At 49.3% G+C, this 27,044-nt stretch overlaps 1 long non-coding RNA gene across 1 annotated transcript in view; it reads right to left on the minus strand.

Annotated features, from left to right (window-relative positions):
* Positions 1–2,840: 2,840 nt before the first annotated feature.
* Positions 2,841–27,044, minus strand: part of LOC149521402 (uncharacterized) — an 82,336-nt gene continuing 58,132 nt past the window's right edge. Inside the window, exon 4 of the long non-coding RNA XR_016347964.1 lies at positions 2,841–2,911. This is a non-coding gene — a long non-coding RNA (uncharacterized LOC149521402). The remainder of the gene's footprint in view (positions 2,912–27,044) is intronic.

Here is a 27,044-nt window from a genome sequence, read left to right on the forward strand (position 1 = left end):
GCTCTTTCCCAGGTTCAGTGTTTGCTAATAGCTCTGGCAGGCTTTGTCACTTGTAAGTTAACTAGATCCTCTCCTGAGGAAGCAGAGCCACAGAACAGGGGTAGGAGGAGACAGATGGTGGACACTAAGACCCAGCGGTGCCCCAAATTTGCAGGTGCCCTACGCAATTGCATGGTCTGCATATAAGTACAGGCATCTCTGCTGACACCCTGAAGCTGAAATGGTCCATTCCAAGTTTCCTCAGTCCCAGGACTGGCTCTGGGGATAAGTTAATAGATTCCTGCCTGGTGGTGGCGGCCTCTGACTTGATCTGCTAGTGGCATCATATACACCCCTGCCCCCATCAAACTGGTAGAGGAGACAGAGGCTAAGGGCACCAAAGTATCTCTGAGCAGATCCCCAACACAGAAAGAGCACAAGGGTCTAATGCCTGTGTCAACTCATAGAGCCATGGACAAACAGGATTATGGATTGCTTCAACACTGAGTCAATTAGGGATAATTGCTTTTCTTAGTTTCTCTACATCACTACTGTTACAGGGTTAATACTGCCAAATGGCTACACAGCTACTGCAAAGTGACATCAATAAGTACAGGCAGAGCAATGCATAAAAGAGTAACAGGCACTTAGAAATACTTACATCCCTTCAATCTGCGGGGAGTCCCATCCCTATCACCTCACACCAGGGCCGCAGTGGATGTGACTCCAGCTGGAGGAAATCCGGGCACACTCGAGGTTGGGGTCCCAGGCAAAATTCACTAGGGGTGGGACTCCCAGTGATCTTATACCTTAGCTGTTTACTGAGTGTGTGTGCACTGACTCAATGCCACTCTCAACATTCCCACAGAGCTGAGAACCGAGGTCACATTATTTACCCCATACTCAGTTCTCAGCTAGGAAGCATAAGGCTGTGGCTGATGAAGGCCGTCTGATAAAGAACACCTAGTGCTTTTGCCGGCAGGGTTCATGGCTGGCCTAAAGGAATAGAAATGTAACCCCTGCAGGCCTACATATGGCTTACACTACAGCCTGCCCAAGAGATGGGCCTCAACTCCAGCGACGAGGGATATTGTGAGGAGATGCACATCTAAAGTTGCGAGGAGCTAAATGCTGCAGCATCTGTACCAATACCAGGTAAGTACCAGAGATAGATAAAGCTATTGGTTATTTACTGAATAATAAATGTTCCATGAAATCAAAATGAAACCTTTGAGATGCCTTTTAAAAGCTCTGCCTGCTTTCCCTTGTATGTTTCAAAGGCTAACGTAAAGAGCCAGTAAAGATATTCAATTTCACAAAATGTACTGAGGCACGATAAACCCCATCTCCCTCTTTATGCCCACCCCACCCTGGCCGCTCCCTATTAACAGCATTCCCAAGACAGTTGCCTTCAAATAATTTTATTTTGTTGTAGTGCCACTTTAAATCTAGAGCCATTGGGAACCCAATTTGCACTTAGAAGCATTCAATTGCAGGCGTTATCCCTTTAAGTCATGCAGAGTAATTTAGCCTGGCGGAGTGAGCATCTGAGGCAGATGCATAGTGCCAGCTCCTCCAGAGGTTGGGGTTTATGCTAGCCAGGCAGGGGCAGCAGGCACCTTGGTGTGGAACTACATTAACTTCTCACCTACAATGAAGCTTTAAGACACAGACTTGGCTGGACTCCACCCCCTTCTCCAGCCAGGGGCTGCGGGAGGTGGCACTGGAAACTCCACATCAAATTAAAAACAAAAAAGCAGTCATGTAGCACTTTAAAGACTAACAAGATGGTTTATTAGGTGATGAGCTTTCGTGGGGCAGACCTACTTCCTCAGATCATATTCTGAAAGTGAACTGGCATGACCATTATATAACAGAGGGATACAATGAAGTAGTAAACAAATTACACAGTAATGAATCAGCTACTTAGAACAGAAGGTGGAGGCGAGGGGACAAGGAAGGAGGAAATTGCTTATTGTTAGAGTCAATTAAGTGGCTAATCTGGAGTTACTATGAATATCAAAAGGTGGAGAGGCTGTCTTTGTAATGTGTAAGGGAACAGGGCTACCTCTAGAATAGTGGTAGAAATGTAGCCATGTTAGTCTGGTGTAGCTGAAACAAAAGTACAGGACTAATCACACTTTGAAAGCTGCAACCCTTGCTCTTCTCAAGGGACAGGTGTGGAGGAAACAAAGGAGATAGGAGAGGGCATTGCAGGAGAGCAGACATGGGAAGTCTAGAAATCTGTAGCAGAGGGACGGTCCTGCCCTGCCCCTGAGAGGTTAGAAACCCTCCCTTATGACAGCAACTGCTGTAAGACTTACACATGCAAGCAGTCTTAACTGCATAAGGCTAGACACCTAGGGGTTGAAGGACCCTGGTCATACTTCATGCTCAAGTTCTGTTTCTGATTACAAACTTTAAAAACAAAGAGTCTTGCAGCACCTTAGAAACTAACAAAACATGCAGTTCCCACATTTGTAGGCACAACCCACTTCTTCAGATGTTTCTGATGAGGTGGGAAAGGGTTTAAGCTACAGTTCTTTTAATTTGAGGAATTGTAATAGAATCCACCAGGACAACATCAAGGGCATAGCCTTTAAATAGCACTGGTCGAAAACCAGCCTATGGGAACATTTCAAAGTGAACCATAACTCTCATTTGGGTTTTGGAAGACAGCAACCCATTTGAAAGTTTCATTCTTTTTTCCCCACCAATGACTTAAGGGAATTAGTTTCTCCCCACACACATTTTCCTCCTCCCCCCAAACATTTTTTTCAAAGCTTCTCCAGGTTTAGAAAAATTAGTGGCAAAAAGCAACACTCAGTGTCCCTACTGCTCACTTTTGAAGGTTTCCTTACCTTTTCAGAAGCGGACTGGCAGAGTTACTCTTTTGTTTTTGCCACTGACGTTTCCCCATGTTGGATACATTCTGAAAAGCAAGAGAAGTGAAGGGTGAGACGGACACCGACAATTGGGCCCTAATCCCGCACAAACCTGCACAAGACCCTAACTTTACTGCTGAGCATTTGAAAGCCAACATCAATGGGACACTATGTTGTTTGATGACAAAGACATGTTGGGCAGAAAGATGTTCATTTCCATCCAAAAAGAATCCCGAGGAAAATTCTAACACCAGCAATTGGTTTTGATGGTGCTTTTGCAGAAAGTGTCCTTCTCCATTTCCAGACCAGCTCTGCTGAACAATACTTGGATAGCACAGAAAACCATCTCCCTGGTGTATTCCTTGGGGTGGAATTGCTATTGTTTCTATCTCCTGCTCTGTGCTCTGCAGCAATGGTTCCCAATCTTTTTTATATCATGGATGGGCAAACCCATTCATAAGCTTTTGGCAGATGGGTAACATTTTATTTGCATATTCATTATGGTAATTAATTGTAAGTGGTCATGTGTTATTTTACATGGTATCTGTATGCATACAATACATGGTGAAAAGGATCTGAGTTTGCAGATATTTACAAGACTAAAAACAATTCTATTAAGATAATCCTTTCCTTTCTTATCTTAAGCCATTAACACCTATGCAAACGTTGAAATGCAACCATGCAAATGTCCTGAGCTAGGCCTTTTGTTCCAGTATTCAAAAGCAGCCTAAAAGCTTTTAACTCACCTGAAATTTGGATACCATCCCACACAGACTTCCCTAGTCCATGAGAGAGTCTTGTGTCTGCAGTCCACAAGGACTGCTGTGCTGATACAGACAGTCTGGCTCTTGCTGCCTGCAGTCCAGGTAGGAGCAAGTTAAGACACCCCAAACTTCCTTCTGTCCCCATCTCACTGCACAGACGCCAGCACCACCTCCCATTTCTCCCACATACCCCATGCAGGAAGCTAGAGGAGCATGCTGGGTTTCCTCAGAGGAAGCTGCAGGCAAACCCAGCTGCTGTAATCAGATCTCTAATCAAACCTCTCCTCTCCCTTACTGCATGCTCCAAACTCTCCTCCCAACCACTTACTTACTTACTTACTTACTCCCTCCCTCCTTATTTCCTTCTGTTCCCTTCCCTACCTGCATGCTTATTGTCTGGAGCAGGGATCTTCTGGTGCTGAGGAAGTGCCCCTCCCCAGCCAGGAAGCTGACTGCATAGCAGCCCTAAATCTCTGGATGGCTCAATTAGCAGCTGTGCTACCCCACAGCTTACAGGGAACTGAGATTCCCACCAAGCCAATCATCAAGGCATGGGTGTGGCCCAGCAGCATGCTACAGCCCTATAGTTGGGAACCGCTGCTCTACAAAGCAGCCTGGAATCCGGTGAGAACAAATTCTTCCTACAGGATGCACCCGGACTTCCAAAATTCCAGCCCAGTTGGAAACATACCTGCCCCTCCCATCCTTGTGTTGGTAGCATGTGGCACGTGAGATGGATGTATGAACTTAGAGGTGTATGGAAGCATTTGCTGGGGAGATAAAATCAACCTAAAATTATAAGGGGGTGCCTCGGAGCCAGCTATTTGGTTTTAGGGAAAAGGTGAAGGAAAAGGAGAAGGCTCAAGCTTGTTCGTCACATCTGAGCAAGACCTAGAATACGGTGGAGATCGGGGTGAGGAGGAAGACAATCCTGGAAGGGAATTTGTGCCACTCAGGTCAGGAAGTGAGGAAGACCCGAGTAGGATGGGAACGAAGCTGGTTGGAGGCATGCGACTGAGTCAGGCCACAACATTAGGTACGGAGGGAAGCTTCTCTCAGCCCTGTTAATGAACCTCAAACACAGCTGATGGCAACAGCTTCTGTTTGAGGCGCCAGCTCGGCTTCAAGGCATCGCCACGCTGAACATTTCTAAACCGAAAAAACGGCTCTGATGAGATTAGTTCCACCCCGGACGGCCTCTGAACATACCCAAGCTGTGATCATCATTCTTACATGGTTGAATGTGGCCGCCACCTCTGAAGACAGCAGAAAGTCCAAACTCACGTCATTTTATCCTTTACAGTTCCCTAGACTGAAAACTCCAGACAGAGGGAAGGTTTGTGTTCCAGAGCGGGTCGGACTACCTGCCTTGCCCTGGCCTCTTTTGAGAAGCTGTTCGCTTCAAGGAAGGGAGCTCGATTCCCTGGCAGGGAAAAGGTTTGGAGCTAGCGGTGATGCCTTCTCCATGTACTTCCCACAGTGAAGCGGTCCCTAGTTGGCATAAGGACTCTGCAGTTGCTCTGCTCCCATCAGTGCTCCCTGTAAGCTGTGCGCTTGGGCAGCCGCTCAGGAGAGAGTCAAATGCCACCCAGCTGGTTAGCAGCGTACCCACTGCTAGGTGTTTTGATCTCTTTGTGGTGCACATTCACACGTGCGCCTTGGTCCACATAAAAATTTATTCCGCACATGGATGAAAAATTTGCACAGAGATGGAAAAGATTAGAGGGAATTCTTGTTCTAATCCTGCAATACAGAGCACAGCAACCTGACCCGAGGGCAGGGCCAGAGTGCTCCCCAAGGTAAAACAAACAGTATGCAAGTGAGAGCAACTTCTAGGCTAGACTAACCTGCACTGTTGATACGCAAGTTCTTTGCAAGCACGAAGAACAAAGGAGGTTTATAGCCACCCTCCCCAATCGCCACCCAAGCGCAAGAACAAAAGAACTGAAGTACAGTAATTCCTCATTTAACACTATAGATCTGTTTCAGAAAATGATCGTGCTAAGTGAAAACGTGTTATGCGGGGTCAATTTTTCCATTGAAAATAATGGGGATTGAGGTTCAAGCGGTGATGTCTGTTGGGACCAGGACATAAGGTTGGGGGAGAAAGGGGACTGGGTTACAGCAGGGAGGGGAGATGTTTGGCTCTGGGGAAGGGAAGGGGAGGAGAGGGGAGGGAGATTGGGTTGGGAGTATGCCCCTGTGACAGGTCTGCTAGGACACGCACTGTGTCCGGCGAGGAGGGGTTGCTGGGGAATGGCGCGGCGAGCAGCGAACTCTCTGTAGGAACGTGGGGGAAGCCCTGCGCAGCCACCGGCGACGGGCCGGCTGGGGAAACCCAGCCGCTGGCCTGAAAGCGAGGGGGGAGGAGAGGGGGAGTCAGCGGGGAACGGCGCGGCGAGCAGCAAACCCTCCACCGCTTTGCAGGGTGGGTTCACCGCTTTGCCGTCAACAGGCCGGCTGGGGAAATCGTGTTATTCCGGGGACGATCGTGTAATTCAAAAAACTTTCCCTAAAAAAAAAATCGTGCTATCGCAAAAACGTATTAAGCAGGCACGTGTTCAATGAGGAATTACTGTATTGGATGCCAAGACTGAAGAACACTTAAAACAGATCCAGGTCCAGCATGGGCTTGACACACACACAAACACCCCTCCCTCCCAACACGGGCACACAGAGCTCCATTAATTTACAGAGAAAGCCCCTACAGCATGCATTGTTCTACAGCCCCCCCCCCCGAGACTTGCACGCTGCCCCCACCAGAGCCTAACTCAGCAGTTTCTTATGGCATGCGGCTTATTCATATTGTGATAATGGTTGCTCCTGAAGACAAAGCATTGCTCCCCAGCCTGGGAACTATTGCACTGCGGTGAGATGAGGGTCGCTGCACAGCATCAGACAGAGATCTGGCCCATGAAAGCTCATCACCTAATAAACTATCTTGTGAGTCTCTAAAATGCTACATATTTTTTCCTTTTGTTTTACAGACTGGCCGGGCTTTTATGTTCTTTATGGGGAACGAGGCCTGATGTGTCAGGGTTTTGGAGGAACTCAAGACGCAACGCTTTAAAATAGCAGGCAGTATTACTTAGTGGTTAGAGCAGGGTCTAGCCTGAGAGCTGGGAACAGAGCCCAAGTGTGTTCAGTGCCAGGACACGTCACTGTGGCTCAAGTGTCATAATCCGTGGCAAGAGTTATCGTTACTGCCCCTGATGCTTGGGGGCGCTGAGCACGTGCAGCTGCCTTGTTTTCGGGGGGGAACAGAGAGTGCTCAGTGCCTTGCACCGCCGGCTCTACACAGGCACTGCCAAATCACTGCCACTTTTGGAGATGTGGGACTTAACACTGGTGCCTCAGTTTCCCCATCTGTAGCGCAACATTAGTACCAATGCAACCCTAGGTCCCTGGGAAGACTTAGGAATTTAACCCACCTGTCATGAGGACACTCACTGCCACGGCGCCTCCTACTGGTAGCCCTGGAAATTAGCTCGTTAGCCTGCAGGGCCCCTCCTCTGGCTGGTGTCTCCCCGTGTCCTCACTCCAGGCGCTCCCTTCTGGACCCATGTCGCTCCCGGATCTTGGCATCCCCTTCAGGACACTGCCCACCGGCAGTGCCCATTCCTGTCTCTTGGCCTCCTTCCGGGGAGCGGGGGGTGTTTTATCTGTAGTCCTGTCTGTGCACTCTGGGATCCTCCCCTCCCAGGGAACCCCCCAACTCCCCTCTACCCTCCTTGCCTCAGTGACCCACTGCCAGTCTCCATCTAGCCCCTGCCAAAGGGGCAAACTGCAGTCTGAAGTGGCCACTCATCAGCAGCAAGGGGGTGTAGACCTTCTGCCCTGGCAGCCCTAGTGCACTCGGGCCTTGCCTCAGGCCCTGCAGCTTGACTAGCCAGAGCTTCCCCAGCTCTGCCTGCCTTTCCAGCCTTGCTCTGTCTCCAGGAAGCCACCTGCTCCTCTTCCCTCAGGCTGGGAGAGCCCTAATGGGCAGTATCAGCCTCAGCTGTGGGCTCTGTGCAAGGGTGGGGTTTTAGCCTTAAAGAGCCAGTGCCGGGCAGATGCCCCGTCCCCACCATTCCTGATGTCCAGCTTCTGCTTGCTTGGGCCCTGGCCAGCCACCTGCCCTGCTCACATGCCCAGCAGTGCCTGTAGGGGAGGATGGCAGCTCTGTGGTCCCATCTCTTCCCTGCATTGTGCAATGACACACAAACAGCTGCTGCTCCTCACGAACACACCATTTGTCTCCTCGCCCCCCATCCTCAGTGCTGCACTCCCTGACGTTCCCCCGACGCTGTCCAAGGCTTGTGGGTATTGATCCTCCAGACACTCGCCTGATTGGTGTCTGAAATCAAATGCTTAAAAAGTCCATCCGAGTCCAAACCTCTCCCATCACGCTGACATGTTTAGGAAGTGCCCGGTGCTTCATCCTCTCTGCTCTGATGTGTAATTATGTAAGTGTCAACGTGATAGAGGTGCTGCGAGAGGCTATAAAATCCCAGAGGTGCCAAAAAGCTGGACGCTGCTGCACCAGTCTGTCCATGGGAGCATTGCTGCTCGTCTTTCTGCAAACACACGAGCAGCCCTGGAGCACCTGAGAGACTAACATATATATATATATATATACGGTGTTATGAGCGTTCAGGGGCACACTCCACGTCCTCAGATGAGACTTTGTAGTTAGACAAAGGGCACAAGAGAAGCAAATGTCCCAGGAAAGCAAAGTCATTGAATAGTCTACAAACAAGTGGGTGGCAGTCCTGTGCATCGTGCGGAGAACCGGCCTGCAAACAGGAGAGCTCCGTTGTACCATTGGCTCCTGCTGTGAATTTGCAAGTCACTTCCCCCTTCTCTGGTGCAGTTTCGACTGGTGGAAGGGGTTGGCACCACATAGCCAGTTTGGCAAAGCACCTTGAGGGTCTCAGTAAGATGTCCAAATGCAGCGATCAGGCTAATCGTGCAGTCGATAAGGACGGCTCTGCAAAGCTGCTGTGGGGGTAGCTCCAGGAGCCAGCTCCAGCCGGGACTGAGCAGTCCTGGCTCATGCCAGCTCGGGGAGTCACCCACGCTGTGGCTCTGCATTTTAAATGTAGCAAGAGCTGTTGGGCTCTTACTACATTTAAAATGAAGAGGCGTGCCAGACCAGCACCATCCGGGGCTGCACGGTCCCCAGCTCATGCTGAGTCCAGCAGCCCCTGTTCTCCGCAGCCTCCCATGTTAGACAACTCCACAGAGATGGTGCTGGCTTTAAAGCCAGTTCCCTCACTCCAGCACCAGCTCCAGTCCTCCCCCACCCCCCGCTTGCTGCCATTCAGAGAGGCAGTAAGGGAGGGAGAGAAACAAGTAGTCGATACTCCACTCAACTACCCGATAAGCTACTCTTGTAATGTGCCTTCAACAGCACCTTCCTCGGTGTCTCTTAAGAGGCCAGGAGTGGCAGGATGTTGTGCTGAGCATTGCATATACATAGAACATCCCTGTTTTGTTGAGCTTACAAAGTGGTCAAGAAACGGGAGAAAAGAACGCAACAAGCAAGCCAAAGAGGAGGGGAATTGAGGCACAATGTAGATTAAGACACTTGCTTTCAGTCAACCAGGGCATCTGTGGTTGAGCCAGGAACTGGAGCCACATCACCAGCATCCCAGCCTGATGCCTTAACCACAAACCGTCCACCCTGACAGCAGGGAAGGGAATGAGTCAGTGCCTCTCTCGAAGTTACGGCAAAGCCAAGTCCTGAATTTGCGCGGAACCGAGGTGGACTCTCCATCAGATAGGCACCTGTTCATCAGGTCACAGTGCTCAGCAGTCTCCAAAACGGACCGGGAACCAGAATTGAATAGCCAGGCAGGCTTTGCTGCGCCTCCAACCTTCCTCCCAAATAGGGATGTTAAATATCAGTTCATTGAATAGTCGAGTATTACCTCGTGAAATTTTGTTGGGTAGTCGACTATTCTATAGTCCCCTGGGTTGGGGCCAGCAGCCATTGTATCAGCACTTGGAAGAGGGGAAAGTGATCAGGAATAGTCAGCATGGATTCACGAAGGGCAAGTCGTGCCAGACCACTCTGATTATGAAGAGGTAACTGGTTCTGTGGACATGGGGAAGTCAGTGGATGTGATATACCTTGACTTTAGCAAGGCTTTTGATACGGTCTCCCACAATATTCTTGCCAGCAAGTTAAGGGAGTATGGATTGGATAAATGGACTGTAAGATGGATAGAAAGCTGGCTAGATTGTCGGGCCCAATGGGTAGTGATCAACGGCTCGATGTCAGGTTGGCGGTTAGTTTCTAGCGGAGTGCCCCAAGGATCGGTTTTAGGGCTAGTTTTGTTCAACATCTTTATTAATGACCTGGATGAGGGGCTGGATTGCACCCTCAGCAAGTTAGCGGATTACACTAAGCTAGGGGGAGAGGTAGATACTCTGGAGGGCGGAGATAGGATCCAGAGTGATCTAGACAGATTAGAGGATTGGGCCAGCAACCCATCAGTAGCATAGGGTGCCAGGAGGGAGCTGGTCTGTGAGGGGAGCCAGTTTAAAAACCAGCGCCCCTCGCGGACCGGATGCCTGTTGCCCTGTGCTGCTGCTTCTGAGAAAGAGGCAGCAGTGTGGGGTGGCAGCAGTCCCTGTCTAGGGCAGGTCTGAGCTCCCAGACCCAGTGTGAGCCAGGACTGAGCTGGGCTGCCTGCCCGTCTGGCTCTTAATACACTTGAAATGCAGAGCCGCAGCAGGGGTAGGTCCCAGACCCATCGCAAGCCAGAGCTGAGCCAGTCTTCTGGCCTGCCTGCTAAAAAATGTATTGGCAGGGAGAGAGAAATGCGTGTAGTCTATAGCATTAACCTATACGGTTTTGCTTATCGGTTAGTCGGTTCATCGACTACACTATTAAATCCCTGCTCCCACAAGTGGCATTTTGGGGCAGTGGGAGGCAGAATCACTTTGGTTGTGCCCAATGTTTTCTGACTAGGACAAGCCGTTCCCGACAGCTTGACTCACCCATCAGGGCTTGGCAAGTGTAATTTTTCTCCACTAATATATCTTGTGCTTGATGAGTTGTCGATGGCAGGAGAATTTAATCTCTCGTTTGCTCCCGCTCTCCCAAAGCCAGTCAAGTGAAAGCACTTTATTACAGAACCACTCGGCTGTCCTTTTCTATCGACCAGCCCTTGGCATGGGCGACCCTGGATCAATAGGCTGAAGATTATTTAGTGTCTTTCCCCGCCATCAAATGCCAGTCTGGACAGATGCTGATGTGCCTGGGAGAGCCTTGGATTTGGGGCACATGGGAGCTGGTGCGCCGCTGCCAGGTGATTCACATGGCTAGAGTCCATCAGAAGGCCAGCAAAGGGAAACTCACCTGGCTGCTCTCCTGGTTTGGCACAGGCCTTGCTAAGCGGCATTTATTACTAGCCCTCACTCACTACAGAGCCTATAGGCACTGCCTACGGGACTCAGGAGAGCCGGGTTCAGTTCCTGGCTCTCTCTCAGACCCGGAGGGTTGGCAGGCACATCCCCCTTTTCTGCAATGTACCCTCTAATTATTTTCCATCCATGTGGGGAATACATTTTGTGATGTGCACACTGAGGCAGGTGCAGATGTGCACCACCTGTAGAATCACAAGCTGCCAGATGGGGGTGCTCTGCTCATCAGCTGGGCAGCATCTGAATCTCTCCTGGGTGGCCGCAGAAGTATCCAGCTTGCAGGGGAGACTTTTGTGCCTCAGTTTACCCATCTGTAAAACAAGGGCTCACAAGGTAGCTGAGCTGCAGCTGGTGTGCTCCAGACTAAGCCAACCTTATAGGATGAGCCCAATCTGAGTGGGATCAGGTAATTCCTTATCAAGGGCAGTGAAGTTGAGATACTCAAGGGGAGCAGAGTGCTAGGTGTGGACAGGCCCAGAGGATCCATAGGCTGTGGGACTAACACTCCAGCCAGGAATGGCTCAGATGAGCCTGCTGAGGCAGGACAGAACCTGGGTGGACAAAGGAAAACAATGGAAGTTCTCCAGGCCCGGAGGCCTGGGGGTAGGAAGAGAGAGGTTTGGTTGTGGGTCATGAGCTTGGGACTTGAAGTTGGTTTCCCATCAACAACCCCAGCCCCCAAGGAGGGGAGAAAAACAGTAAGGAGCAAATGATTAGAAAAGGCAGCAAAGAAGCACCTCGCCCCAACTGGGTGTCCCTGGGCGGCCACATGGCTCCCGGGAGCATGATATTGACCTCCTTGGTAAAGCACTGATGAAAAGCCCTAGGTCAGAGCAAAAGTTGAGTGCACCCCCAGGCCCAACCGAGTCCTCCTGGGCAGCACTACGCTCTGCGCCACTGGAAAGCCCCCCTTCCCCGTGCCAAAACAGTGTTCTTCAAAAATCAAGGCGGTAAATGATCCATCAAATCCTTTGCTGCTTCTGGAGGCACAGAAGTTGTAGATCATGTATTGATAGAGACAGGCGGGGAGTGGGAGGGGCAGACTTGCCTGGCGCCTGGGCAAGGTGGAGGGGACTGGCTCTATGTTCCAGAAGCGGGAAGGGCATCAGGCAGAAGCGAGGGGGGGGGGGGGGCTGGGGGCTGCACACCACACTGGTTTCCCGTCCCCCCAGACAGCCCTGAGAGCTGCCCAGAGCAGGCCACGCTACCCCCCTCCCTCTCCACATACACCCCAGCCAGCCCAGAGAGCTGTCTGGAGCACACAATGCTCCGGCAGCAATTGGCTCTGGCTGCTGCTCCAGATATGGTAGCCAGGGTGGCAGCAGCCAGCTCCCCCCCCCGGTCCTTTTTGAATCACAGGGCCTGGGAGCAATTGTGCCCTTTTCCCCCCTGCCAATGGGTGGGCCTGGATTGATGGACTGAGCACTTGTCAAGTGACTTTCTCTTTGAGAGACCTCCTTTAAAATCCCACATTCCTCAAGGCTCTGCTGGGATCAGGCGGTCAATTCCGCCTGTGGTTTCCGGCCCACCACACACGCTGCTGACACGGCGGAGGGAGACCACCCCAGAAAGTGTGCTTTCTTGAGCTGCGCAACTGGCAAGCTCCTCTCCATTCTTCTCACCCACAAGACAGGCTCCCCACCCTGCACCGCAGCGCTGGGAAAAAGCGGAAGAAATTAGGACGCTCTCCCAGGGCTCCCACACGTCCTTGTGCTAATGAGTTGTTTTTCCAGTGGAAGAAGGAGGGGAACACACGAAGCAGGGAATCCGTGGATGCAGGAGGCCAGAGATCAGCAATCCCCAAGGAGACTGAAGTACAATCCAGCAAAACAATTACATTCAACACTCCTTTTCTTCCTCCCCCAAAACCTCAAACTTGGTGAAATTAATGACACCAATGGGGGAGGGGGGAGTAGAAAAACCAGCATTTTTATAACTGCGAGATGCACTCAACTTTGTTTCCTGCCAGCTCCAGTCCCCACGGATTCAGGCAGATTAATAGGAGCTCGTTAGCACCTTGAGGCAGTGGGGTTTGGTGAGTAGCAAAGATTCACTCATGTTTGGTGCAGGGGGAGCCCCACAGGCATGCCTGCCAGGCTGTAGGGCAGTGGGGGGCCACCTGCGGGGCGGCCCATCGCGGTTCTGTGAATGGCCCATGAGACATTTTGATTACTATTGTCCACACACGGGGTTGCCAGATTCCACTGGTTTCTGTCCACAGAGGCTTTTTCCAAACTGTATGACTAAAGTGACACGCATGTAAAGCCAGGGCACGTGTGGCGAGGTGCGTGCTGATGGCTCACAGCATCGTGAGAGCCCCGTACATCCCCCCCTGCATCCAATCAAAGTGCTGCTACGGTTCAATCGGCGAACACATTCTAGTGCCTGTAGCAAAACTGGCCTATCCCTGGAGACTGTCATGGTTAGGACAATCTTGTGGCCCTCTGAGATGAAGGAGGCCCTCTCATGTGGCCTGCTCCCGAGCCTCAGTTGCCCCTCACTGCAGTAGGTGTTTGTGTTTCAGCACAGGGAGTGCCACAGTTAACCAACACTGAATTAGGCTTGGCAGCCACCTGCTGCTTTATCAGCCAGGAAAAGCTACTTTGTGTAGGAGAAGCACAGGGATGGAGACCTTCCACCTGATCTCCACCTCCAGACCCATGCAGCCAGCTCCGAATGGCTGTTGCCCCCGAGAAACCAGCTACTTCTCGTGCAGCTGGGGAAAGCCTGCCTTAGTGGCATAGAACTCTGGTTTTGTTACCCTGGCAGGGACGATGCTTCTCTCCAGGTAATATCACTTGACTGCGACTGGCCATGCTGTGCTGCAGTACCGGAGTCACTTCTGGGTACACGCCCCGTGATTCTGTGCACTGCCCCGAGCTAAGCATTCCGATTTCGTGCCCAGAGAGCTACGGGAGAATTTGTCTGTCCTTTCTGGGCCCGAGGCTGTATCATGGGAAGGCATTGGATGCATGGCATTCAAGTAGAGCCGGCCACATCCACTCTATGGAGTGGTCCTGTTAGCAGCTGATAGCCATGTTAAGTTGAGCGTTATTCACCTATACCCAGATGCATGCCCGCCAACAGGAGGGGGAACGGGGGCTATTGCCCCGGGGCCCGGAGTGCCGTGGTGCCCGGAGCCCTAAGTGTGGCGATGCTGTGCCGTGCCTCTCCATGCTGCAGGCAGGATTGGGGGTGGAGAGCTGTGGTCCAGGTGGTGCTGAGGGTCAGCTGCTCTCAGCCCCGCCCCTTCTGCCTGAGGCCCCACCCCTTCTGGGAGCCTGGATCCGCCCCCTACTTTGCCCAGGGGCCCAGCATGACTGTCGGCTCCTCTACCCAGCTAACTCAAGTCACTAGTACAACCGCACTCGAGTTAAGGGTTTCCATCTGTGGAAGCAACTCCTATGAGGGTCAACACTGGAGTTATTGCCGGAGTTAACTGTGCACTGAAGACCAGCCCCATGAAGCAGAAAGGTCTGGATGATCTAGTCTCCAGATTGCTGGCCCGTTTCTGAAGACTCCAGAGGTTTGGATAGCTCTGTAGCACCACTGCCAAGCTCTGCCACCAGCTAAGGCCACCTCCTTTAGCTCACCGGCCCGCAGCCTCCTGCCCAGGGGCAAGAAAAACTTTCCTTGCGACACTAGGAAATGCTAGAAGTTTCCATCAAAAGCAACGTGCTAGATCCCTCCACTGAACCTCCAGACCCTCTGCGTCTGCTCAGCTCCCACTCCGGCAGGTTCTTACCACGACAGAGTCACTGGCCATCCCGCAGAGGTGGAAAGCGGCGAATTCAAATCCCTTTGCAAGCCCAAATAGGAATGACTGTACAACCAAAGGGACAGAGAGGGGATATAGAGAGACGTACTGCCGCCCCATTCAAAATAGTAGAAAAGAAGAAAGATCCTCGAATTATCAGTGAAGAGAAGAGACTTTCCCTGTGGGGATAAAGCACTGGATGGGAGTTTGCTCCCCCTAACTCTAGTTTTTCCCATCTGCAGAATGGGGCAACTCTATTGACCATTCCCTTGTGAGTCCCTTTGAGGTCTATGTAACCCGTCAGTAACCCTTTCAAGAACCAAGTGTTTCTAAAAAGCAAAGGGGAGCAGGAAAAGAACTGGGCATATACCTGAGGGAAGGCACGAGATGGCAGTGCACTAGGACCGCGGCTCCCAACTTTTTTTATACCGAGGATCGGCAAAGTCATTTAAAAACGGTTGGCGGACCGACACGGAAATATTTGCATATTCCTTGTGGTAATTAATTTATTTATGTATTTGCATATTCGTTATGGTACTTTTAAGCGATCACATGTCATTTTAAATTGCGTCTGTACGCGCGCAATGCACGTCGTTGTAACCAAGACTGTGGCTGTTAAGTCACTGCCACAGATGGCAGGAATGGGGATAAAACAGCCGGGTGAAGTTTCTGAGTCTGAAGCAGAAAGAATGGGCACGATTAGCCACCCAGCTCCTTGTAAGTGAAGATTATCTCCAATGAACGTAGTTGGGGTGGAATCAGAGGGGAAGATGGGGGTTCTGGGTAGCTGTGTTTTGGTTTGGGATGAAAGGCTTAAAGGGCCAGGCTTTCAATTATGGGGCCCTAATCTGTTACCTGAGGCCGCTTGCTGCCCCTCAACCCCCATGTGGCTTCTGCAGAGACTCAGGGCTTCCCTCAACCCCCTCCCTGTGCAGCTCCTGCTGTGGCTGGGGCAGCTGCTGTACGTGCGGCACTTGGCCCCACCGGCCAGGCTGCGTAGCGATCGCCGGAGCTGGAACTGGGGCCATAGTGAGGCTTCCCCCGTAGGACCAACTTCACAGTGGTCCCGGCTTCAGCCCCAGCACACCCAGCTACCAGCCGCCCCACTCAGCCTGTTGCTCCGTGCAGCACGGAGGGGAATTCCCTGGGCCCCCCACGGGCAGGACTAAATAAATGCAGGGGGTGTGGCCGTGGCCCGTCAGTCAGGGTTTCGCAGCCCCGTGCCGGTTAGCGGACCAGCGGTCGGGAAGCATTGCACTAGGAATCCAGACGAGTAGTTCACACTTGGCTAGCGATTTACCTCTGTGCATCTCACAGCATCTTGCCAAGGCGGGTGAGTGTCCTAACCCCCGCGTTAGCGATGGGGAGCCAGGCAGAATGGAAGTGACTCGCCCAGTGAGACACGGCAATTTGTCGTCTTTGCGCTGATGCCTCCAGGGTTCTGGCTGCCCTGTCCCTGCTACATCATTCAGCCACTGGGCTCTCTCATCTCCCCGTGACAAGTGATCTGTGGCTGGTGTTCTTTATGCTCGTCGCTCCGCATCGACCGCGACTATTGGGTCAAACCGACCAGCTCTTGGAAGGAGCAATCTCCCCCCATCTGTAAGGGAGGACTTTTGTGCTTCCTCCGGCCTACGTCTCTCTTCAACGAGCACTGAACTGCCCCCGTTAACAGGCTCCATTTTTATTGCATCTTCCCATTCCGGCCACGTCAATACCAGCTGCAGACACCGGGCATTTTACAGCATCAGACCCCTAAACTCCCTTTCAGAAAAGCTTTTTATTGGACCTCTCGCAATAGGCTCCGGGCTCCACATGCTCTCCCCCAATGGCAAAGAGCTCCCTTATCTACCCAGGCAGGGCAGCCCCTCCCCCCCCCCCATCGGCCATCAGTGGATTACCAGGAGCTTATCAGTTTATTAGGGGACAAAAAGACACTTAGCAGGAGGGTTCTGACACAGTGTGAAAGGCAGATAAGAAACAGTGCAGCTTCTAGACACTCTGAGTCTGGCGCATCACAAGCGCGGAGAGAGACCTGGTTAGGATTAAACACACAGAGTGACTTTGGGTGAATCAGAGCACTCACAAGAGTCTAACAGTGCCGGATGGATGTGAGCAGGTGGGAAGCTCCCTTGGACAATTCTGCCAGTGCACAGCAGTGCGAACCTTACTGCAGCCCTGGATTGTTCCAACCCCCGCCCCCAGCTGTGCCAACGACCCCAGTTCTGTCCTGGAGTTTCCCTCTGTTCCCACCCACCTCTAGTACAGTCTGGCCTCTGCAAAGCAGACAAGTCATGCAGCACAGTGCAAGAGTTTCAAGACCCCTGAAAATGACACGGACTCAGAACCCCAATACCAGGTCCCAACCGGTCTTTGGGAGATCCAGTCTCAACTCTCATTGTAAGGCTCAGGCCTGACTCGGGACTCAACCCGATGAAATTTGTGGTTCATCCAAGCCCAGATCCCAAAGCAAACCTGGAGTGTGTAACCGTCACACCTTTGACTAAGAAGCAAAGATTCCCCCCGCCCCCGTTTCTGCTCTTCATGCTCAAAGCAAGTTGTCTGTGTATTTTTATTGGCTTCCACCTCGCCTGCTGCCTCATTGGACGAGGTGTTGTACATACACCATAAGACAATCTCTTCCCTGAAGAGCTAAGTAGACAAGACGGGGGATGATTATTCTTATTTTGCAGATAAAAAGCTGAGGCACAGAGAGAGGAAGTGTCTTCGCTAAGCTCACCAAGAGAGACTGCTGCCAAATTGGGAATCAAACCATCATCCAGTGCTTCCCGTCTGTGCTGACGTTCAGTTTTCCCTCCTGAGAAGTTCCCAGACTCATCAGCTGCCACCCATCCTTTGCCAGGACTTTGGGTTCCCATTCCTGCCAGTGATTCATTAGGGGTACATCTACATTGCAACACGGTTTCTAAATAACTAGCACTATTCCAAAATAACTTAGCCCACGTCTGCACAGCAGGCCATTATTTCGAAATAGTGTCAAAATACTGCCACGCTGGAGGACTTCTTACTCCGACTCCTGTAACCCTCAGGCTACGTCTAGACTGGCATGATTTTCCGGAAATGCTTTTAACGGAAAAGTTTTCCGTTGAAAGCATTTTCGGAAAAGAGCGTCTAGATTGGCACGGACGCTTTTCCGCAAAAGCACTTTTTGCAGAAAAGCGTCTGTGACAATCTAGACGCGCTTTTCCACAAAAAAGCCCCGATCACCATTTTCACGATCGGGGCTTTTTTGCGGAAAACAAATCTCAGCTGTCTACACTGGCCCTTTTGTGCAAAAGGGACTTTTGCCCGAATGGGAGCAGCATAGTATTTCCACAAAAAGCACTGATTTCTTACAGTAGGAAGTCAGTGCTTTTGCAGAAATTCAAGCAGCCAATGTAGACAGCTGGCAAGTTTTTCCAGAAAAGCGGCTGATTTTCCAGAAAAACTGGCCAGTCTAGACACAGCATCATTGTGCGAAGATTAAGGGAAGTCAGAGAAAGAGGGCTCTGTTTCGAAATAAGTGCTGTGTGGACGCTCCCTCTGTCGAAATAAGCGACGCAATTGACGTAGCTCAGTTTGTGTCGCTCATTTCGAGTTACGCCTTTCAGTGTAGAGGCACCCTATGTGACCTGGGGTGCAAATCCCTTCCCCTCTCCGTAGCTTTTACCTTGTCTGCAAAACCTACTGCTCTGAACACATTGGCATTTATAAAGTGCACGGAGATGGGGGAAAAAGCCAAGGAGTGTTAGTTAACCCAAGAACAAGATTTAAATCCCCCCTTGGACTCTTGGTGGGCAGAAAAACAAAACCCATTTCAGATCATGTGACTGTGTTCGCAGGAAAAACATCCCAGGAGTCTTTAATATTCCTTTCAGAGTTCTTAATGACATTGCTGCTACTTTACCCCTTTTCCTTCCCTGCCCTTAATTAAAAATATAATGAAACCGAATCCTCTTACAATCCATTCCATTGCAAAATAGGCCTCTGCAGACTCCAAATGGCCCAACTAATAGGGTTAGAGGCGGTTAAAAAATGCAAGGCAGATTTTTCACCTTCCCCACATTAATTGTCTTCTCTGCCAGAACAACCCGGCCGTAGCTTTGCTAAATGGGCCTGAACTCACCACCCGTGCTGCGAGAGGGGGCTAGGGGAAGGGCAGCACCGAAAAGCGGTGGGTATAGACAAGCCTTTGGTTGATCATGCTTGTCACTTTACAAGGCTTCAGAACCCAAGCCAAGCTTCTCCCTAGGGTGCATACTGGAGGGCACCAGGAGACACTTTCTGGCTATTGGCCCGGCCCCTGCCACCCCCCACGGCAGCTCAGCACAACTGGCCATGCAGCCAGTCACATCGGGGAGGGGAGACCAGAAACTGCACACAAGCTCCGATTTCAGAAACGTTCTGGAATGAGGACACACCAGACAAATAGGCTGACAGCAAATACCATTCCATGAGAGACAGACAGGCACAGCTGGTACATGATAACTATCTTCTAACAAGCTTGCCTCTCTGTCACACCTTGCCTCTGGCTGCAAATCAAAATGCTTTACAGAATTTTACCATTGCATCGCATGGCTCATGGGAATAAGACCACCTACCACCTAAAGGAAGCCACCTCTGATGCAGAACACTACAGCTTGCCCAGTGTTCTAGGGGGATGCTTTGCAAAGCACAGAGGACAAGAAGAGCCATTAAGTTTCAAGAAGAGATGGGTGCCCAGCTGCCTTTTGTCCTTTCGAACCCCAATCCCATAATTGCTACTCCTTCTAAGAAAATAAATATGGCCATATTGGTCAGACCAAAGGTCCAGCTAGCCTTATGTCAGATGCTTCAGAGGGCAATTATCAAGGATCCATCCCCAGCATCTGGCAGTCAGAAGCTAACGGACACCCAAAAGCATGGGATTCCAGCCCAAATTATCATGGCTAATAGCCACTGGTGGACCTATCCTTCAGAAGCTTAATTCTTTTTTGAACCAAGTTGTAGTGTTGGCCTTCTCAAAGTCCTGTGGCAAGGAGTTCCACAGATTGACTATGCGGTGTGTGAAAAAGTACTTCCTTGTTTATTTTCAAACTGTTGCCTATTAATTTCATCGGTGTCTCCCAGTTTTTGTGTAATGCTGCTTCTTATAACACTTCCTTATTTACTTTCACCACTTCATTCACAATTAAATAAGTAAATAATACTTCCATATTTACTTTCACCACTTCGTTCATAATTTTATAAACCTCTATCATATCCCCATTTAATCATCTCTTTTCTGAGTTGGCCATTCCTATGCTTTTAAATCTCTTCTTATCCAGATACTGTTCCATACCTTTAATCCTTTATGCTACGCTTCTTTGTACCTTTTCCATTTGTAATATTTCTCTTTGGAGATGGGGCTCATGCAGTATTCAAGATATGAGCACACAGAGGATTTCTATAACAGCATTAACAGTTCCTAACATTGTTCGCTTTATTGATTGCTGCTTCACAATAGAATGGATGATTCTGAGATCTTTGCTGAGTGGTCACAGCTAATTTAGACCATATCATGTCATATGTATACTTGGAATTGTTCACCAATATGCATTACATTGCATTTATCAGCATTGAATTTCATCTGCCATTTTGCTACCCAGGGATCCAGTTTTATGAAATCTCTTTGGACTTATTTTGGGTAATTTTTTATCACGGGCAAAACTTTTCACACCTTTGTGATGTTATACCCTATATTCTTCATAGAAATATCATATGACTATGACATAACATATGTTTTATACAAGATGGGCCATGTGAGATCTCATCGGAACAGTTATGATTTACTGAATGTGATTATCCAATTAGCATGCAAGTATAATTTCTGTACCTAGAGTTAGGAATATGGACTTGTGATGGATAGGAGTGCTGGCCAGCATCCAGTGACTAAGGGGTTAAACTCAGGTAGCTAGCAAGGGTGTTGGCAGGGAGCCAAAAGAACGAATGGGCACATGGTGCTGAAACTTGAATTGTATAAGATACCTTGCCTGCTTTCTTTTGGGGGTAGGGAGAGTTAAACCAGGAGCTGAGAGACAGAGAATGATTTAAACCCAGGCAGGACGACCATGCCTCAAAGGAATTCAGGGCATGGAAGTGGACTAAACCAAGAAGGGATTGTGAGTAAATAAAGGGGAAAAGTGAATCTAGGCACGATCAGGCTATTTTTCTTTATTTTGTGGATTGATTTGAAATGCTCTGTGTGAATCTATGCCTCCCCTCTCCTATTCACTAAGAATTGTTCCCAGAGATTTGCTCTGTGTTTTAATTTGTTGTCCTTAGTTGCTCTGTAACACTTTGCAACCAAGTATGCTTTATCAAGTATAGCTTTTGTTTTGTAATAAAAATCACTTTTTAACGTGATTCGATTCTTGTGTCCTGGAAGGGAACAGCAGGTCTGTCTGCGTCTGTCTGCATGCCTGAGACTAAGAGATTGACTACCAGAGACTGCAGTTCATTTTTCTCATCTCTTGTTTTTCAAGCTCTCTCATGGTAAAAGAGCTGGGGGTACCCTAGGGGAGAATTCAAGTGTTCACCCCTGGTTTTTAGGGATAAATCATTTGATGGTGGCAGCTACCCCCCAACATCAGTATATCTGTGACTTTGGGAAGTTTTTGTAAGCAGAGCCGGTATAGGCAAGGTATTTTTTTAAAGGTTTCTTGCAGACCTCTACCTTCTGCACTCAGACTGCCAGCGTGGGGATCAGCACTGACAGGACTATGTAACAGTTAGAACTGGGTGCATTTGGGTACACCCTCGAGATAGCAGTCAAAAAGACTTAATGGGCAGTTTGGGAGAAACAAGAAGACTATGAAGATATTAATCTCCCTCCTTCCTGAGAAGCGTCCTGGAACACAGATGTGACACTACGAGGTCAGGTGATCCTGTTACCTGGTACTAAATACTAGTGTTCCCTGTAAGCTGAGCAGTTGACACCCAGGAGAGATTCAAATACCACCCAGCTGATTAGCACAGTGCCCACAACCAGCAGCATGCACATCCACACGTGCTTCGGTGCACATAACGTTTATTCTACACATGGATGGAAGAAATTAGAGGGAACATTGCTAAACACCATCTTGGACTTCTAGCTCTTTTCCATTAAAATGGAGGAGGATGTCAAATTGGGAAACAAAAGAGTCTCACCTTCCGTAAATCCTATTGAAAGCTGGGAACGAAGGCACATGGCACTATTCTCCATTGCCTGCCTAAGATGACTGCTAAAGACAGTCAAAGGGAGTCCAGACTGAGATATAACCAGAACTCTAAGCTACAGGAACTTTGCAACCTTCCTAAAATAGCATTTAGAGTAAGAAATTGCAGTGTCTCAGTGTCATCTGGTCAGGGTTCTCGGGGTTGTCCTGGTGTGCTCCTGACAGGACCTCTACTCCAGCGGTGAGGATAAACTTTTGGCTTTGCGCGTCACTATCAGTGCTCCTTTTATCTAGAGTGTTAGACCCCGTGCACTTGGGTCAGCACAGGAGATCTCTAAGAGCCCCCGGAAACAACAGATTCAGGCAAGGTTTGAAATCAATTGAGCAGATTTATTGTCACATGCGATGCTCTAACAGTTGGTAGCAGAAATTCTCAATGCTGCACCACTGTGCATTTGGCCCGCGTTGACAAGGTACCAACACATAGCAGGCCTATTGCCGTATAACAGATATTAACAGCAGTTAGTCAGAGTTAAGCCACTGTGCATTGTGTAAGTCTAGGCAATGACACCTGCCGTTCAGGCACCTAGTGCGTCCCCCCGAGGTTGGTCAGAGTGTACCCTTTACAGTGTCCTTTTATAGACAGGTACAAACAACTTACATCACTTCTTTATGCACCAGGTTACCACCCTCTGTTGCCTAGTTACCACCCCTCACCTTATGGAAGGGGGGCTCACTTACTATCCTTCATGTCGTCCGTTTTGGCCTGGTCCTGAACCTAGGTCGGTATGTGCATTAGTTTTTGGGGAGTCTTTGTACCAAGACATTTCTTATTAAGATGTTCTGCTACTCCCCTTTGGCTCACAGTCTGTACTTGGTGCTTCCCTGTGTCCTTCCATGCTCTACCTAACTTACACAATCACACAATTATCAATAGGGCCTCTTTCTTGGCTCCTGTGTTACTGAACCAAAGCCTGTTCACTAGATTGCAGGCCTGTTGCTGTTTTCATGTTACAGGCCGCTATTCAGACCTGCTGACTCCATGTTACTGACCCTCAACTTACTACAGCATTGTGTAACCTGTTTGCATGTATTAAGCTTAGCTTGCATATTTTGTTTCATTTGCTTCGTCATCTGCTTTGATCTGTTTGCTACCTCCCTTTAACCACTTAAAACCCACCTTTAGTAGGTAATAAACTTATTTTTCTATTTTATAATATAACCCCATTTACATACCAGGTATTTTGTTTGTCTGTCTGATTAAGAACTCCTTCTAACAGTAAGGCTACATCTACACTGACAAGATTTTGCGCAAATACTTTTAACGGAAGAGTTTTTCCGTTAAAGTATTTGCGCAAGAGAGCATCTACACTGGCATGTCTTTTTGCGCAAGAGATGTGCTTTTGCGCAAAAGCATCCATGCCAGTGTAGATGCTCTCTTGTGCAAGAAAGTTCTGATGGCCATTTTAGCTATCAGGCTTTCTTGAGCAAGAAATTAACGTTGCTGTCTATACTGACCCTCTTGCGCAAGAGAGCTTATCCCTGAGCAGGAGCATCAGAGTATTTGCACAAGAAGCACTGATTTTGTACATTACAACATCAGTGTTCTTGCGCAAATACTCGCAGCCAGTGTAGACAGTGTTGCCGCTTTTGCGCAAAATCTTGCCAATGTAGACAGAGCCTAAGAGCTAGGACCAGCAAATTCGGTATACAGCTTCCTCTTATAAATTAAAGCAACATAAGGCTTTGGTTGTGCCAGGAAAATGGGATATGCCTGGAATGGGATTGCTGCTCCTAAAACCAAACAGAAAAGAGCAGTCTCACCAAATCAAGCACAATCCTCAAAATTGACATAACTGAGGAAATATTGAAATGTTGAAAGAGATTGAACCAAGATGAGCCAGCAAATAGGATTACTCCTCAATAAACCTTACAGAAAAGAGATAAAAACAGAGACATTTGGAGCAGTGCTCCGTTTTCACACACTAAATTAATGCTTAAGGTTTGAAAACTAGAAGAAAAGGTTATTGGGCTTAAATTACAGCAAGGGATGTTTAGCTTGGACATTAGGAAAAAGTTTCCTAACTGTCGGGATGGTTAAACACTGGAAGGGGTTAAAACACTATAAGAGTTTATAGAGACAAAGAAAAAAGAATACACTTGATGGAATTCCCTTTTTAAAAAAAGGACTAAAAAATTACCTTCATAAAAATAACAGAACTTTTGAAAAATACAATCTTTTCAATAAAGCGTGTACATTTTGCTTTTCTTTAAAAAATTAACTGAGTTAAGGACCCGAGCAACGCCGAGTAAATCTGCTAGTATAATTCACAATTGGTGATGGAGGGCAGGGAGGAGAGGCTGTGCATATTTCCCTGCACATTGAGGGAGGAGGCAAACTTCACACGACTTTGGGTCTGCACTCCAAGGGCGGTGGGCAAGTCCCTTAAGCTGTTGGCCCAGAGCTAATCTCAGCGTCATTCTGCAGTTGGGTGTGGCACTGCCTTCGTGTGTGCTGGTGGTGGCTTAATTGCTTGGCTCACCGAGATGAGCAGAAAGGGTGCCCTGGCTGGCAGCACAGGTGGGCTCAGCAATATCTCAGCATATCAGATGGCATCCCAATGGGGATAGCTTGCCACACCCTTTTTCTGGGTCACTTACAAATTTGTTGACCGGCACTAGTCCCAGGCGAGATCACAGCAATTTAGAGCACCAAGGAAGAGAAGCACTTTACAGCACAAGACAAACCACAGAGTTGCTGGGAACTATCAGGGCTGAATTCGTATCCGGTCGTATTGCAGCTTCTCCTGGAATAGGACTCACCCACCTAGATGTCCTCATCTGGTCCTTGGATATTCTCCAGAATTCTTTATCCCAGGAGTGGCAGACTCTGGTGTGACACCCTGGGGCTGGTTTTGGCTCAGATGGTGAGTGAACAGTGTGCATGACCACTTGGGCTGTCCTGAAGCCCAAGGTTGAATGTCACTGGAATAAGCCTACACTCAGTTATCCCCACTATAAGTTTCTACGGACTTGGAGAAAGCCATCCTCTTGCCCAATCATGCTCTCAAGAGACACACCCCAGGGACCAGAGTTCAGGTACATCCACACTACAGCCGCTGTAGCGGTATAACCACACTGCTGCAAATCATAATGTAGATGCTTCTTCCTATATCAACAGAAGGGTTTTTCCTCTAGAGCTGTAGTTCATCTGCCCCTCAGAGGTAGTAGGTAGGCCAAAGGAAGAATCCTTCTGTTGGTCTAGCCACGTCTATACCAGGGTTAGGTAGACCTAGCTACAGCACTCATGGCAGAAATTTTACAGAGCCCAAAGCGGTGTAGTATGATCAGTTTAATTTAACCCTACACCCAGTTTGGGGAGATCTAGGTCAAGAATCCATAAACATTATTTCTTTTAATGAATGCTTGCTTTCATGAAAAAGTCTCAGAGTGGTAGCCATGTAATTTTAAAAACAAGGAGTAGTCCTGTGGCACCTTACAGACAAACAAAAATATATATCATGCGCTTTCTTGGGTAAACCACACTTCATCAGAAGAGCTGGATCTTACCCATGAAAGCTCATGATGCTATATATATTTGTGAGCCTGAAAGGTGTCATGGGACTACTCCTTGCTTTGATATTAGACTGCATTCTCCTATTGAGTGGTGATTGAGTTAAAAATGCAGGGACTATAGATTTCTCTCCAGCCTAACAATCTGTAAACAAGCGTGCTAACGAGCAATCCTATGGCCATGAAAATGATTGGTGACGGCACTTCAACCACCCAACTTTTCTGTTTTTTAATCTGCAAACAGCAGCAGAAAACAGTGGGTAGTTATAAAGCCATCAGTCTAGTACTGCGCGGGGAGATTTCTGGGTGGCCCCTGAGAGGCCAAAGATGGGAGTGAACAAGCAAATCTTTTATAGCCGGCGTTATTTTGATCTTTCCAGAGAATACCCCCCTGAAGGAGAAAGTCCAAGGATAGAAGCCACTAAGGGTATGTCTAAACCTCTTTGCAGGAGGCATAAGGGAGCTGTCAAAAAAGGCTTTCTTTCTCAACAGATCCTCCTCTAGACTGCCGCTTTTTGCTGACAAAGTGCTGAGTTGGCAAAATGCGGCGGCCATTTTTATGCAAATTAGGCACAGGATATTTAAATCCCTGCCTCATTTGCTATGTCGACCTGCCTAATCTGCGTCCCTCTGCCAACAGAGGGATGCAGTGTAGACATACCCTAAGGTGACTAAGGCCAGATTTACACTGAAAAGTTAGGTTAGTCTCAGGGGTTTGAAAAGTCCCGTTGAGCAACCTAGGCCAAGTCTACACTAATGCTTTACAGCACCTTTCTGGCTCAGGGATGTGAAAAAACACTCCCCAGCCCAACACAGCAAGTCCCAGCGATGTAAAGCACCAGGTACAGGTGGTTTCACAGAGCCCTAGGAGAACTCACTCCTAGCTCCCAGTGCTCGTGGCCACACTTTCCGTTTACAGTGCTACTGCAACTGCGTTTGAAACAAGTGTAGACAAAGCCCTAGTTAGACTCATTTACCTCCTCACGTAGATTGCCTTAGGCCGGGGGCTGCTGACCCTCAGAAGAATCAGCTGGATGGGGACCGCACACAAGTGAGAAGCAAACTCACCGACGTGGCCCCTGACTGAGAAGGAGAAAGACACGCCCCACATTTCCCTCATACACCAGAGCCTGGGAGGCGGGGCAGGCTAGTAGATTGTGTGCGCTTCAGACCACAGTAGGGCAGTGGGGGAGCTGGAGGAGCAACACAGGCTTCCCAATGCTGGGGGTCTCTGAGCCTCGGGGGCCAGATCGAGGCAAGCCGGGGGCCACATTTGGCCTCTAGGCCTGAGGTTCCCCACCCCTGCCTTAGAAGTATTCTTTCATTAACCTATCTGACTCAACTGCCGTTTCTCAGGGTAGAGGATTAACTACAGGGATGGGAGTCAGTGGCGGCCCATCAATACAGGCGAACTAGGCAGTCGCCAAGGGCGCCAAGATAAACAGCCGTTGAGGGCTTTGGAGGCGGGGTGCCGATGGCGCGTTTCGCCTAGGGT

This window comes from Pelodiscus sinensis, chromosome 27 (genome assembly GCF_052426305.1).
Source record: "Pelodiscus sinensis isolate ZL-2025 chromosome 27, ASM5242630v1, whole genome shotgun sequence".
Lineage (NCBI taxonomy): Eukaryota > Metazoa > Chordata > Testudines > Trionychidae > Pelodiscus > Pelodiscus sinensis.